A 14661-nucleotide genomic window follows, 5' to 3' on the forward strand; every position below is an offset into this window, starting at 1 on the left:
TGGTGTTTTCTTTTTAATTTAATTTAATTTAATTTTTTTTTTTTTTTTTTTTTTTTTTGGTGTAGGTTTTCACTGGTTTAAAATTATTTAAAGAAGAAAGTAGTGATGTTTTGGTTTTGTGAACTTGCAAAATGATTCCACCTCGGATTTTATGTTTAGCTCAACCATTTCTTTTACATATATAGTCACATTTTAGATGTTGAAAGTTGATAGTTTTATTTTTTCTAGATATATAAATAGTAGGCTTTGCTCCTTCAATGATTAACTTCTTATTAATCAACTTGACAATTAGTGTTCTCACTGAAAGCCTTTATTTGTTGCAACAGATTGAAGATGGAACAAATGAACCTTCTGTGCTTGCCGCACCAGATGCCATTTTCTTCAATCTATTTGAACCTTGGGTGCTTGCGGCACCTGATGCCATTTTCTTCACCCTATTTTTCCTTTCCTTAAAAAGTATAAACTATGAAGAATTTTCAACAGGGTATGGTACGATGGGGATTTCATGTTTGTCGTGATTTAGTGTGTGGTTTAATAAAGTTATAGGTGGACTTCTGAAATGAAAAGTGTAGTTTTCACTTTTCACCTTGGATACTGACATCGCATGGAGTGTTTTTATTTGTGAAATCTTTGTATCTTCTTTTTACTTTTATTTTCTCTCCTTTATTCAGTGCGTCCTGCGTTCACATAATTTATACTTTATGATGAAATTACTGAGCCTAAATTTTGTGTTAAATCCTCATTCACGTTTTTTGAATAAGGGAGATTCATTTACTCAAAAAAAGGTTGAACCTTGAACCAAGGTTGAATAAGGGATGTTCTGTTGGATCAAAGGAAAAAGACGTATACCATTTACTATAAAGTTGACGTGAATTGTGTGCATAATACTTGACTTTTATTGGTCATAGTGGTGTGTGGAGTCTAATTTTAAGTAGTTCCCCAAAAGTTTTTGTATGAGTCGGGCACATTCGAAATAGTTTTTCCATTCACTGTTGCAAGGCCTATCAAATGTTGTTATTATCTTCCGAACATTGTTGCATTTGAAATAGTTTTTTCCATTCACTGTGCAAGGCCCTATCTAATGTTTTAATTATCTTCCAAATATTGATATAAAGAATGATTCACATCAAATAATGGATTCATAAATAAAAATTTCAAGTGTTCTTAAGACATCAACATACAACATTTGTGTGAACGAGGATGAATTCTCTATATATTGAACTGTGTATGAAGATATATGAGTGATGTACAACAGTACAAGTAATTGAAGTCATTTACGCTTGGGCTATGACATATGCTAACAACCCCCCTTGTCTCTCAAACCCAAGATGGAGAATGAGAGACTTACTTGAATTTGGGAAAGTAGTTTATGAAAGTGTTCTGAGCGATGTGAATTGGTAAAGATGTTTGCAAGTTGATCATGGGAAGCAATAAAGTTCAGCTGGAGGGAATCTTGGAAAAGGCATTATTATGAGCAATTTGAATGACACTTAAGTTGTCACAACTAATAGGAGTGGCGTAGGCAATGAGCACAACTAAATCTTGTTGCAACCGAAGTAACCAAAAAAGTTCTTATGTTGTGTCAGCTAGGTAACAATATATATATATATATATATATATATTCTCCATAGTCTAATAGGCTTCATCAAACTGTCTCTTGTTTTGCTAGGAATCAAAGAAGAGCTAGGAAAGAAACAGTGCCTCATAGTGGATTGTCAATCAGTGGGTCCCCAACATAATCAGTATTATAATAGGCTTGGAGAACAAGAGGAGTCTAAATTTGCCAATTTAACCTTACTGGAGTTTGAATCAATGTTAAAATAGGCGCAATATTTAATCCCAGTACTAGAATGTGCAGATTTTGCCAATTTTGTGATAAATATTCACTACAAGAAATCTGGGTTTAGGTGACGTTTTAAAAACGTCACTAAAAACCCAAAAAACGTCACTATAGATACAAATGGTCTATGGCGACGTTTTCTTTTGCGACATTCAAAAACGTCACAATAGAGTGGTCGTTATAGATCTATTGCGACGTTTCAAAAAACGTTGCCATATGTTATTCTGTAGTGACGTTTAAAAACTTTTAGCGACGTTTTATAAAACGTCACTAAATAATATTACATTTTCATATATAATCACACCTATAGTGACATTTCAAAAACGTCACAAAAGCATTTGTCCCCTTGTTTTTAGTGACATTTTTAAAACGTCGCTATAGGATTGATTATTTACGACATTTTAAAGGTGTCACTAAAAAGGATTTCCTCTTACTTTTTAGTGACGTTTTCAAAACGTCACAAAAACCTGCTCATTTTTTTTCCTCAAATAGTAAAAATGCTATATAAACCTGCTTAAAATTGAACAGTAACTAACACAAACTTTTAATAAATCAAATATACCTATTGATCATCAATATTCCACAATAACACATTAACCATAGATTCAATATATATATATATATATATATATGTTTAATACCAATACATATATCATCTTGAATTGAACAGAAGTCTTTCTAGATGATGATTCCCCGTGAAAAATCCAACGTTGATAACCCCTACAAATCCCATGTGATACTAGATGAATTCGTACAACATCTATAGCCAACATTGTTGAATGTGCCCATTTTCGACATGGACAAACAAACGTACCATCTCGTTGTTTATGTTGAGATGCAAAATTCAAGAATTGTGCAACTCCATTTCTATATTCCACAGATGTCCTATCTCTAATGTCCATCCAACTCTTATCCATAGCTATAGAACAAAATAACTAAACAATCCACCACAAAACAATTATCAATATAACAATATAGAATGCTTACAAGTATTGAAGTCCAAAAATTAATCAACAAATATAACTCAAAAATATCCATCCAAATTTTCAAAAAATAATAAACACTTCTAATATGAATGTAAACCACCTTATAGCACTATGCAAGCCACCCGCTTGCTCCAACTCAACAATCCACCCCAACACAATTATCATAATCACAAATATAGAATATAAGATTAAGTCCAAAAATTAATCAAAAAATATAACTCCAATACAATTTCCAAATTTAATAAATCCACCAATAAAAATGGAGAAAAATTGAACACAAAGAGAGAAAGAACTGGAATGAACTAGATGCCTTATATATTGAAACTAGATTTCATAAGGTGAATTCTTACAAGCTACTTGTTAATTACTAAATTTTTTTCCCAATAAATGTATAAGTGAAATAGTTAAAGCCATGATTTGTAACTAGTAGTGCTGAGGTGTCATCAAATTGGAAGTCACAGTTCAAGAAATCAAGGTAGCATAAAAATAAAAATTTGTTATAGAGTTGTTGTGATACTCTAGGTTGTGGGGATTGAATTGTACGAGTGTGTGCAACACCAACATGTCCTAAGTTTCGCATATAACATGTACTATAGATCAATTTAGGCTATTCATGTGATTAAGATGAGCCCCAATTATAACTAATGCTTTGGGGCATAATGTAGATATAGCGCTCCCTTAGGTAATAACAAATGGTATTAAAGCTAGGGTGATATTTTGATTATGCAATTTAATTATGCTGAATATTTGATGAAGTTTTGATCAATTGTACCCATTTGACTTCAAGTCCTGTTTTCCTTATCCCCCCCCCCCCCCCCCCCAACAATCTAAAAGGTAAAAAGCTCAAAAAGAAATATTTATATTCTTTTTAACTAATAAGAAAAAAATAAATTTTATTAATGGAGAGAATGTTTCAATAATTATATGATAAAGCTACCACTATCCAATGATGCCAATACAAAAATGTAGCTAGTCACTAAATTTAGATTTTATTATCTTCCTCTCTTTGAAGAATGTTTCTAGCTAATCCATGAGTAGCATCACATTGAAATGTGAAGCATTGACCAAGTTTACTATTGGCATAATTTTCCAATTTTAGGGATGAGGTGGGTTTTGCAAATAACCAATGTATTAAATAGTAGAAAAGATGTTTGTGACAAACAAATCTTTGTTCATAATTGGTAGTCATTATAATTATTATAACTTTTGCAAATTTGTGACAAATGAGTATTAGTTCATAATTGTAGTCATGGTAATTAGTATAAGTTTTGCACTTAGACACTATGCTCCTCTTAATACATTAGAAATACTCAATATCTTTTTGTTTGATTGAATTGAAATTTGTTAATAATAATAATTATTTGGAATTGGTAGTAGTTCTATTCCTTATTCTGTTTCTCATTAAAAGATGCTAGAAAGACTCAATCAAGTGTCAACCATATCCATCCAAATTTCCAAATTTAATAAACACTTCCAATATCAATTACAATGACCTTATAACACCATGCAAGCCACCCGCTTGCTCCAACACAACAATCCACCCAATATAATTATCATAATCATAAATATAAAATACTTACAAGTATTGAAGTCCAAAAATTAATCAACAAATATAACTCAAAAATATCCATCCAAATTTTCAAAAAAATAATAAACACTTCAATTATAAATGTAAACCGCCTTATAGCACAATGCAAGCCACCTGCTTGCTCCAACTCAACAATCCACCCCAACACAATCATCAACATCTCAAGTACAAATTTTTAAGCAAAAATTACTTACTATACTCAAGCCAAGCATGCACCTTTCCAAAAATATAAATTCCAAACTTATCACAATAAGTGAGTAGTTAACCTGCAAAATAAAAGAAGACACTTAAAATAGTTCCAAAATAAGTGAGTAGTTGTCCCAGTACATTCGAAATCTATTAATTTTTTTTTCTAATTTAATAGTTCCAAAATAGAAACTATTTTAACTCTAGTAGCTTTAATTTTAAAAGTTAAAAAGTGTTTTTTGACAACAAAAAGAAAGAAAAGAAAAGGAAAATATTCCCCACCTCAAATCCCTTGTTTTTCAATGATTAGACTACAAGTTTTTTATTGACTAGATTTTTCTAGTCTACTAAATATTAGAAAATGAAAAAAATGATTTTTTAGAAAATATTTTTTGTTGAATCGGATAGAGTTCATCATGACTAAACTTGCCATCAACTAGAAGTCTAGGACCCCATTTGGTTATATTTTCATCAAGCTTTCACTTTTTCTACATGCATGGAAAACACCTAGTGTATAAATAATTAATAGGAGACACTTGGATGTAGATATTGAAAAAAAAAAAAAAAGCATCCTAGCTATTGATAAGGATCCATCCCCTGCCATTGATTTCAAAATATGGATATAATATTGAAAAAATGTAATTGGGAGCCATTGAAGTTTTGTTTTGGTCTTACAGTGAAATAACTTTGGCTTTTGCAACAACACGTACTGTTTTGCTCACAAACAGACAAAAATTGACTAAACCAATGTAACTGTAGAAATGGCTATAGACCATTTTTATATACTATAGAAAGTTTTCAAAAGGATGTTCAAATTGCAAATGGAAAACTGTTGACAATTTGAATTTTAAACTGATGTCAATCTAAAGCTTGATGTGCATGTTGTCTTAGGTGGTCCATCAAGCTTTTGAGGCCATAATAGATATCTATTGCATGCTAATAGTTCACTTTTTATATATTAGCCCTTTGAAGATTTTATATAGTGGGTACACTTTTTATATATTAGCCCTATAATAATAATAATAAATATATAAAATTTCATGGATAAAAAATTATCAATGCTTCCAAGAATTGCATTCACAATAAACATCACACAGAGCCATATTTAAAAAAGAAGTCAAGATTTATTAAAAAATATAATAATAATAAATATATAAACTTTCATGGTATAATATTGAAAAACAAATATGTACACTCTAAAAAAATACTTACAATGATTCAGCCCATGATCCTCAAGTCCTTTTGCACAAGAAGCCAAATCTAAATAAGAGTTTTCTCTACTAATTTCCAACCAAAATAGAAAAACAGAAAAAATTAGCACAAAACTCCATGACCCATTAAAGAAAAACCAAATCAAAGCAAACCCATTAGCTAAAAACAAATACTTACACTCAAAGAAACTTGAACAACAAAAAGGTTCCAACCAACACTGAAAAATAACAAAAATTAGCACAAAAACGCAGTGACCCATTAAAGAAATACCAAATTAATGCAAACCCATAAGTTAAGAACAAAGACTTACACTTTGAAGAAACTAGAACAACAAAAAAGATGGAAAAAAGTATGGTGGTGGTAGTGGGTGGTAGGAAAAATGTGTGGTGGTGTTGGAGAAAATGGCTCACAAACAAACAATAGGAACAAAAAAGAAAAGAAAGGCTTAATGAATAGTTGACTGAAGAAAGGAAAAAGTGGGACACGGAGTGACTAACTAAAAAAAAAAAGAAAAAGAAAAAAAAAAAGGGGGAAAAAAGTGAGGGAATCTGAAAAAGTGGTGAAAGGCCAAAAGTTAATAACGTATAGCGACGTTTTTAAAACGTCGCTATAGAGTCTTTATTTTTAATAACGTACTGAGTACATTTTTGTTAATAACTATTGTGACGTTTTCAGAAAACGTCGCTATAAACCATAAATGTGCTGCTAAAACTATATTTTTGTGACGTTTTAAGAAACGCCGCTATTGTTTTGAGTTACAACGACGTTTTTAGAAAAAGGTCGCTAAAATTTCACTCTTTAGCGGCGTTTTCAGAAAACGTCACAGTATATCACTTATAGTGGCAAATTTAAAAACGTCGCTTAAACCCAGATTTCTTGTAGTGATTGCGTACAAAAATTGTCAAATTCAAATGTGCACATTCCACAAAATACAAAGAACCTAAACACCATGTTCTTTGCCTTGCATGATAGTTGCCTTATTCTTATAACAACTTATACTATTACATAAATGATGCTTTGAGTAGCTCATGTGATATTAGCACTGAAATTCATATCAAAGATCTTGACTTACATATCAAAGCAATAAACTAAGCATAATTTAAGATGATATAGAAATTGCAAATCAAAAAATAAAATTAGATCTGTGTTGAAAATGCATAAGCAACAGAAATGTATGGAGTTACTTTGTAAAGGGATGGAGTTACATTCTCTAGTGCATGGCATTGCATTCTTAAGAATTTCATTCATCCAACTTTTAACACACAAAAATATGTGATCTAATTAATAATGAAAATAGATATATTCAAAAATCAATAGTATCATGTGGATGACGAATTAAAGAAAAAAGTTATATATTATTTTATCTCTAGATTTCTTTATCTTAAGTTGCTATTTCTTTTATTTAATTAGATCTTTCACACACTATAAAAATATAAAAAGAAGATTAAATTACAAATTACACCCTTTAATGTTGATCAAAACTCCATTTAGTCCTATAATTTTGTTCTTGTTCATTTCATTTTTTTAATTTTGATCCATATTCAATGTATTCCTTCTGTCCAACTCCATTAGTTATAATTCCAATAAGTGACTCAAAAAGACACAGTTTAGTTATTTTTTAGTTTCTCAAATAAAAAAAAATCTAAAATTTAAGAAAAATATTATAAAAAAGGATAAATCCCTTCAACTCTATAATCTTCATCACTCTCTTATATAGGAAAAATGGTACAGTATCTTAGGTGCATTACATTAGATTTCATAATTGAATTCAAACACCTAATTGCATTGATTCTAATTATCCTTGGAAAAGATGACATTATCTATTTTTAATCGGTCAATACAACCAAATTATTAAAACTTAATTGGGAAACTAATAAATGGGCTCTAGGATTATACTTAAGTTTTAATCACCCCCCCCCCCCTGCAAAATAAAATCATCATTCTAGATTGAATCACCAACCCAAAATCGCATTCCAGATCAAACTTGAAAGGAACCAATTTAGAACCCACATTTTATGGTTTTGTTTTAAGCTAACTAGTGAAAGTAATCCTAATTGTTTAAGTTATTAACCAATTGACATAAGCATGGATAGATAATCATAAAAAAATAAAAAAAAAATAAAAAATCCCAAACACAAAGCAAAATAAGCAACTACAAAAACATTGAAGTATTTAAGGAGAGAAATAACCTGAGAATCGGTCGAAGAAAACTCTCTGGGGCCGCTAGTGCCAAGTGATCCATTAATCAGTAATAGTTATGGTAGATGTCACTTACAAAACCCTCCATCAATGACTGTATTTGAGCCTCTAGGTCCTACTAGTAATTGACTTCTCGAATCCTTTCTTCTTGATGGTCTTCTGATTTGCAATTAAGCATCCAATCGTAATGACCAAGTCTCCTAGGCAATTTTGAGATTGCTCCAATGATTCCCTAACACCAAGGACTCTGAAGATTTCAATGTGTGTTACAGTATGAATTTTCCTCCCATAGAATTTGGCAATTTACAGAGGAGAACATAGAGAGATGGAATGGGTTTTTACACTAGGGTTTTAGGACTCTCTCTAGCTCTTCAATTTGGAAATTGGGACTAGAAATTTGTGGGAAATGAAGCTAATAAAGAGAGGTTGGAGAAGTTTCTACCTCAACTATTTTTCAAGAAATGAAATTTCCAAACAAAATTGCATGCATGACCCTCCAAGTTCACTTTAGTGAATTCCTTCTAACCTCTTCAACCCATCACGAAATTAGACCCAGAACAATGCATTAAATACAATCTATAGATCCTAAAAAAACTTCAACCAATGCTCAAATTAAATGGATTCTCCCTACCCAAACCCCACTCCTTCCTAACTCTGCATAGGTTGGATCGACACTACCATGACCTCTCCCATCCTTTGCATTAGTTACTCCACCATCTATGCTTGCACTACTTCCAAACCTCATCTCTCTCTCTCTCTCTCTCTCTCTCTCTCTCTCTCTCTCTCTCTCTCTCTCTCTCTCTCTCTCTCTCGTGTCTTCATAAGCTAGGAAATAAAGGTATGGATAATATTTCACTTGGCAATAGTAGGAGTCATCTTAGGAATGTCTTGAATCTTTTTAAGAGTCTTTAACCCTTTTATTCCCATAATATCCTTCATTTTTAAGTGATTCCTAATAATGCATTTGAATCTTTTTAATTTTCTAGTATTAAATTTTTACCATGTATGTCACTCACATATATCTATACTAGCCCAATCGTTGTACTCTTACTTCTAAAGTGTAATGTTTCTTTCTTCAAAAAAGGGGAAGAAAAAGTTTTAAGCTTTTTTAAGTAAAAGTGTAATGCTTTAGAACAAACCAAAACAGACAAGCGTAGCCCTTGTTTTGTTTCACTAACTTCGCATAGAAGAAAAAAAAAGTGTAACGCTTCTTTTATTTCTTTCTTTTTGCTATTATATTTAATGTTAGTTATATTTTTGAATTCTCTTTTCCTCCCTTTTATCTTTCTTTGAAGTATTGTCCCAAATTTTAAAATGGGAAAAAAAAATTCAAACACCTGGCATACCATGATTAGTGGAGCATAAACTGGAAAACAAAAAGTGGGACAAATAATTTTTATTCTTCTATCACCCACCATCACATGCAAAATCCAACTTAGCCACAATAGTTGAACTTAACCGTACGCAGCGTTTAAAAAAATAATACCTAGCATAGTGAAAAGGGGCCTTTCTCAAAAGATACGTAGAGCATGAAGCTTGCTTACAAAAGTTGGACAATAGAGTTACAGGGAGTTGGGGTTTCTCCCAAATTATGTATTTGAACACATTTAATTTTATAGCATTAAATTTTTACCATGTATGCCACACATGCATATCTATACTTGTCATGTATGTCACCCATGTGTATCTATACTAGCCCAATCGTTGTCCTCTTCTACTTTTAAAGTGTAACGCTTCCTTCTCAAAAATAGGAAAAACAATAAAGTGTAACTCTTTTTTGATTAAAAGTCTAAGGCTTTGCAATATACCAAAATAAATTCTTTTCTTTCATAAGATTTCCATAAAAGGAAAAAAAATGTAATGCTTTTTTTTTCTTTCTTTCTTTTCCATTTTAATTTTAGTTGTGTTTTTAAGTTCTCTTTCCCCCCCCCCCCCCTTTTTTTCCCTTTCTTTAAAGTATTGTCCATTTTTTAAAATGAAAAAAAAAAAAAAATCAAACATGGGGAATACAATGATTGTTGAAGTGTAAAATGGAACACAAAAAGTGAGAAAGAAAATTTATATTCTTTAATCAACCACCATCACATCCAAAATCGAGCTTAACCACAATTGTTGAACTTGATTGTATGTAGTGTTTCTTTGTAATATATATATATATATATATATATATTGTTTTAAAATGCTCAATTACCTTCTATTGGAGTATCATTGTTTTCAATTGAACTTTTTCATACAATTGATATTGATTTTTCGAATCCCTCAATCCTCAGTTATCGAATTAAAAAAAAAAAAAAAAAAATTGACTTTGTTTTCATATTCATCTTTTTTAAGTGATTCAAAATTATACATTTAATATCCTTCTAAACTTTACCATGCATGTCACTTATATCTCTTTATACTATCCCAATCTTTGTCCTTTTCTACTTTTTAGTTAATGCTTCTATGCTCATAAATTTTTTATTTTTCATTAAAAAAAAGAAAGTTTAATGCTTCTTTAATTTCTTTCTTTTTCCTATTAATATTGGTTGTCTTTTCGAATCCTCCTCCTTGTTTTGTTTTTTGTTTTTATTTTTTTTAAAGGTTTTTTTGACTTGCTATTCTTACTTTATGATAAATTACAAAGTACACCCCTAAAGTTCGAGGGTGTTTGGATTTATACCTTAGAGTTCTAGAATTTGGATTTTACCCTCTAAAGTTCTATTCCTTTTGCATCCGCAGTCCCTCCATCCATATTTTCCATTAAGTGCCTCATAAATTTGCCCTACATAGGTGCCACATAGGTGCCACGTAGATGCCACATAAGTGCCACGTGGCTTCAGCAAACCGTCTCCCTTGGCTCCGCCTACCTTTGAGAAATCCCACCGTCGCCTGTCCTTTCCATCCATGTTATAAGCCCATCTACTAGTTCTTTGGTTGGTAGAGTGCTTAGACCATCTCTTTTGGCGACTCTATCATTAATGTCTGCCCCCGTTATTTGTGTCTATCTGCTTAGAGATTTTATCCCTATCAGTTGCCCCCTTACTCTATGGGTCTGTCACCTGGTATTTTGGACGAACACGTGGGGTGACGGCTTCACCCAGTTCTAGGGAGTTGTGTTTTGATTAATAGGGTAGTTGAGAGTCATAAATGTTGATAGGACACCTGGCACAATTTTAGTGGTGGGTTACTCAGATCCAAGCATTGCTTCTTCTTCTGCACAATTTCTTTTATATATATGTTGCTTTCTTCCCCCATTTCCAACTTTTGCTACTAATTTCCAGTGTCAAAGCTCAGCCGTCGCCTACAAGAATCCGTCAATCCGTCATCTCAGTGCATCCGTTCACCGTGCTCCCATCTTCCTATTCATACCGTATACCTATAATTGCTCCCATCCTATATATTTTGTTTTTTCTTTTATTCAAGACTTATGTGACCGTTGCGTATATAGACCTGTAGAGTCTTAGGAGTTTATCTGTCACTTGTGGGTGTAATAGTTGTCTAGTGAAGTGTTGAGTGAACAGTCGTGTGTCCATGAAGGAGCGGGCTACAATGAAGTGTACCCATCAGGTCAAACAAACCCTGGCGCCTCGTACTCCTTCCGCCAATTCACCTTCAGAGGGGGAAGATGAGGACTTGGACGAGGACGAGTCGGAGAGTGATATGGATGAAGTCTCAGGTGATAAGGAGAGCGACAAGTCCCCACTCAGAACCGTCGTTGGCCCCGACGGCCTTAGGAACTTCGTCCTCCCCTTAATATGGATGGTCAACGATTTTAGTTTGACCGTTCAAAGAAAACACTTCAACACCTTACAAGATAGGTACCAAATTCCCGTCGATGTCCCTATCCATCTACCATACAAATTTGAAAAGTGCTACTACCATTGTGCCACCGATGTCGAGATGTATGAGCATATGTTCAAGGCTAGATTTAGGTTTCCCTTGAGTGCACTCCACTGTCTCTTGGCCCAATATCTAGGGCTAGTCGTCACCCAAATTTCTCCAAATGTTTGGAGAATCTTCCTTGGTGCCGAGGTGCTGTATGGGGTACTAAGTAAGAGGAGTCGTTGCTTAACAGTGGAAGAGTTCTTCCACTGTTATTGTCCATTGGAAATAGTCAAGTCAAAGGGAATTTATAGTTTCCTACCAAGGAAACCGTCACTGAGACTGGTGTACGAGACCCCCAACTCCAACTGGAACTAGAAGAACTGATACTTCTTCATCTAGGGAGACAACTGGGTGTGTCACCCTGATGAACAACCGGATATGCCTGTTCTTGATAGAACCTAGGGTATATTGCCCCCGTCTGGTAGGTGTCTGTTTACTTGATTTGTCCATCATTTACACATTTGTTGTTGCCTAACTTAATGCTCATTTTGGTTGTAGCTCAGGTCTGTCCAGAGGTTACCCTTAAGTAGTGGAACTTTTTGGAGAAAATCTTCTGTATCCCACTGGAAGAGAGGGATTTGAAATAGCTTGTCACCCTAGACACCATCCATTGGTATTGTGAGGGTCTCGAGCCTACAGATGTAGCCTGTTGCTACAACGAGACCGTCCGCAAACGTAAGTCCGTCGTTTATCTTTATTACTATTCATTCTTTGTTCTTTTTGAATGATTCTTGTCTAACTTTTTCTTTCTGTTCCCTTTGGCGTAGACAAATTAAGCTGTTTGTAAATAGGAAGCTGACGGACAAGGGTGACTGTCCTCCAAAAAAGCTTAATGAGGTAGCTGCAACCACTGCTAGAGAGAAACCCACAACTATCCAAGTGCCTCCTCCCCGTCACAACGTCGGTAAGGGCTTGATAACGGCCAAAGGTCTTGTTTATGAGTAGCACCTCTCCTTCTTCGTGAGGATCCAAGACATGCTATGGGACTGCTGTCGTCCATCATCAAGGATGAAGATTATGAAGACTTGGGCAACCATGCCACTGAGGCAATGGGGGAGTCAGGTCTTTTTGGCTTGGCTCAGGTGCACAATCGTCCTCCTTCCATTCCATTTTTCCACCATTGTTTTTATTTCTAACCATCTTTTAACTCCTTGTAGGGGGTGCTAATGATGAAGAGTCTGATGGACCGCTACCTGTCCCGGGCAAATGGGTCAACCGTTATAAGGAGAAGGCTGAGGCTATTGAGACGGAGCTGAATGACCTTAAGGCTTGGAAAGAAGTACAAGTCAAAAAGCTGAGCGTGACCAAGAAGGCTCTGGAAGAGTCGAAGAGCCATGCTGACGAGCTGAGAAAAGTGCTCCAGGACAAGGAGAGGGAGAACTCCACCTTAAGGGAGCAAGTCTGTCATGCTAAGGAAGACAGGAGGGCGGAGTTTCGTGACTTTGATGGCTTCCTCACTGAGCTCAGCGACTGCTACTCTGATGGCTTTCATGAGTTCCTCTGTCAGGTTAAAGCCCTCTACCCCAACCTGGACGTGTCACAAGTATCTCTAGACAATGTGGCCCAAACTCCAGCTAGGACTGTCGACCAAGAAGAAACTAATAAGAACTTCGAGGTTGAACCTATGCCTAATGTTCAGGGTGACAGAGAGGCAGCTCTTGAAGATGAGCAAGCCAAGTCCGTTGGGGACGAGAACCGTCCTGTTGGGGAGGAGGAAGAGCCAGAAAAAGTTGTGGATGAAGCACCCCCTGTTGACTAGCCTTAGTGTTTTTTGTAAAATTTACTGTGGTGTTTTGTTTTTATTTTTATTTCATTGTGGAAATCCTTTTGAGAACAATGGTTATGTAATCTTAACATTGCCCATAAATTTTTAGGTTTTATTTATAAGTTTATTTGCTTCCGTTCTATCAAAAAGATTTTGGTTCTTATACCCGTCGGCTTTGTAGATTTTAGGCCATTCATTTAGTTTTTAACCCAAGAATGATCCGTCTACTTTATACGTGTGACTTAGTAGATTTTTAGGATGACTATAGTTCGTCCACCTCGGTGTTTTAATAAATAACTTTGACTTATGTAATCCATTCATTTGGGGTTTCTTTGAATCTGTCCATTTAAGGACTTGTATGAACTTCAAGTTATCCCTTGGAGTTTCCCTGTATTCGTCCACTTAAGGACTTATAAATTTCAAGTTATCCCTTAGGATTTCCCTGTATCCGTCCACTAAAGGACTTTGTATAAATTTCAAGTTATCCCTCGGGATGTACCCGTCCACTCAGGGACTTGTATAAATTTCAAGGTATCCCCTGGGATTTCCTTGTATCCGTCCACTCAAGGACTTGTATAAATTTCAAGGTATCCCTTGGGATTTTTGAATCCTCCACATAAGGACTTAGTTGTAGATGCGGTTTTGTAGAAATGTATGTATGTGCATGATATATCTAAATAACTCCTTTTATTATGAAAAACAAGTGCATAAGCCAAAATTTGTTTTGAAAAAATAAAAAGATGCCCTTTGGGCTAAAAGTGTTGTAAACAATAAAAATAACTAGAAATAAATAACTTGGAAATGAGGAGTGGTGGTCTGTATGCCATCGTCTACTGGTAATATTTCTTTAGGTGCTCGGTGTTCCATAGATGATGCAACTTTTGTCCGTCAAGTGTTTCCAAGTGATAGGCGCCTTTCCTCTGCCACAAAGTGATCCTGTAGGGTCTTTCCCAATTGGGTCCTAGCTTTCCTTAGGAGGGATCTCTTGTGGCACCCGTCACCTTCCTTAGGAAAAGATTTC

The 14661-nt window shown here is 34.2% G+C and overlaps 1 long non-coding RNA gene across 1 annotated transcript; it reads right to left on the reverse strand.

Annotated features, from left to right (window-relative positions):
- Positions 1-2541: 2541 nt before the first annotated feature.
- Positions 2542-5880, reverse strand: LOC126729042 (uncharacterized). Its single transcript, XR_007656469.1, has 3 exons — positions 5813-5880; positions 4631-4680; positions 2542-2775 (listed from the first exon to the last, which is right to left on the reverse strand). It is a non-coding gene; the product is annotated as an uncharacterized LOC126729042 (long non-coding RNA).
- Positions 5881-14661: the final 8781 nt, after the last annotated feature.

The sequence above is a fragment of the Quercus robur genome, chromosome 5 (genome assembly GCF_932294415.1).
Source record: "Quercus robur chromosome 5, dhQueRobu3.1, whole genome shotgun sequence".
Lineage (NCBI taxonomy): Eukaryota > Viridiplantae > Streptophyta > Magnoliopsida > Fagales > Fagaceae > Quercus > Quercus robur.